We start from the raw sequence: 1,730 nt of genomic DNA on the forward strand, positions 1-1,730 counted from the left end.
TGCTCAACAAAATACTAGCCAACAGGATCCAACAATGATCCTTCATGCAAAATATGATATCAACAGCCCTTCCTACACTGTTTTTGCTACATCTCAGGGGGTTTGATATTTTGTTTTTATTTTCATTTATTCAAAACAAAGTTTTTGTGTTTCTTCTTAATTTCCTTGCTGACCCACAAGTCACATCATTGCATCATTTGCTTCAGGAAGGTCTTTGATTTCCCTTCTCATTACTTCAGTGACACATTGGTCATTCAGCAGCATATTATTTCACTTCATATTGTTGTCAATTTTCTATTTCTACTTTTATCCTTGTTGATTTTGTTTTATGGCTTTTCATTTAAGGGGATGCATAATAACTGTGTAGTAGAGATTACCGTATACAGATGTGAATATACAATGCAGTTTGCATCTCTACTTGCAAATCACAGATGGACTCCCAATGAAACTGTCGAATGTGTCTTGACAATAGGATGCTGCTAAGCTCTCTGCCTACGATGTCAGGATACAGTTAAATAGCAGAATGATGGACTTACAACTGATTGTGAAGGACCATACTATTGTAATGACATGGGAAAAACTAGTGGGGGAAGATGGGGATTGGGGAGGGAGATATGGGTAAACATGGGCTCCTATGGGACTGTATCATGAAATAATATATTAAATAAGTAAAATTTAAAGAGGAAATAATAAAATTCATAGAAAGGAATGAAGGCGTCACCACAGCATACAAAAACCTATGGGAAGCAGCATACGCAATGGGAAATTCATTGCAATTAGTGCCTATATCAACAAACTAGAAAGGCTGGTAAACAAGTTAACGATAAAACTGAAGATTCTAGAAGAACAATAACAAGATAAACTCAAAATTAGCAGAAAGAAAGAAAATTAGGGATGAAATAAACAAAACCAAACCAAAAGAAATATAAATCCATGAATTGAAGAGATGCTTTGAAAATTTAAAGTAGATACACTGTTGACTGATCTAATCCAAAAAGAAAAAGTAAAATCTAAAAAGAGTAAATATACAAGCCAATAAGATTAGAGATGAGAAAAGAAATACCAATGGATACCACCAACATACAAAGAATCATCTGGAGCTGTTATAAACAACTATATGCTAACGTATTGGAAACCCTAGAAGAAATGAGTAGATTTTTGGGCACATACAATTTACCAAAACTGCAACATGAGGGCACTGAAAACCTAAATAAACCAAAAACGATGACTGAGGTTGAACTAGTAATAACAAATCCCTCCGAGTAAAGAAAAGCCCAGAGCTGGTTGGCTTCACTTCTAAATTCTACGAAACTTTCCAAGAACTAACTGTAATCTTCCACAATATATTCAAAACAATACAAAGGAAGGCAATACTCCCAAATTCTTTGTATGAGGCCAATATCATCTTAATTCCAAGACCAGAAAAAAGACACAATAGAGAAAGAGAACTATAGATGAATATTCCTGATTTACATAGATGTGTAAATTCTTTTTTTTAAAAGATTTATTTTTATTGCAAAGTCAGATATGTTTAGAGAGGAGGAGAGACAGAGAGGAAGATCTTCCATCCGATGATTCACTCCCCAAGTGACCGCCATGGCCGGTGCTGTGCCGATCCGAAGCCAGGAGCCAGGAACCTCCTCCAGGTCTCCCACATGGGTGCAGGGTCCCAAGACTTTGGACCATCTTCAGCTGCTTTCCTAGGCCACAAGCAGGGAGCTGGATGGGAA

This window comes from Ochotona princeps, chromosome 1 (assembly GCF_030435755.1).
Source record: "Ochotona princeps isolate mOchPri1 chromosome 1, mOchPri1.hap1, whole genome shotgun sequence".
In the NCBI taxonomy this organism is placed as follows: Eukaryota; Metazoa; Chordata; class Mammalia; order Lagomorpha; family Ochotonidae; genus Ochotona; species Ochotona princeps.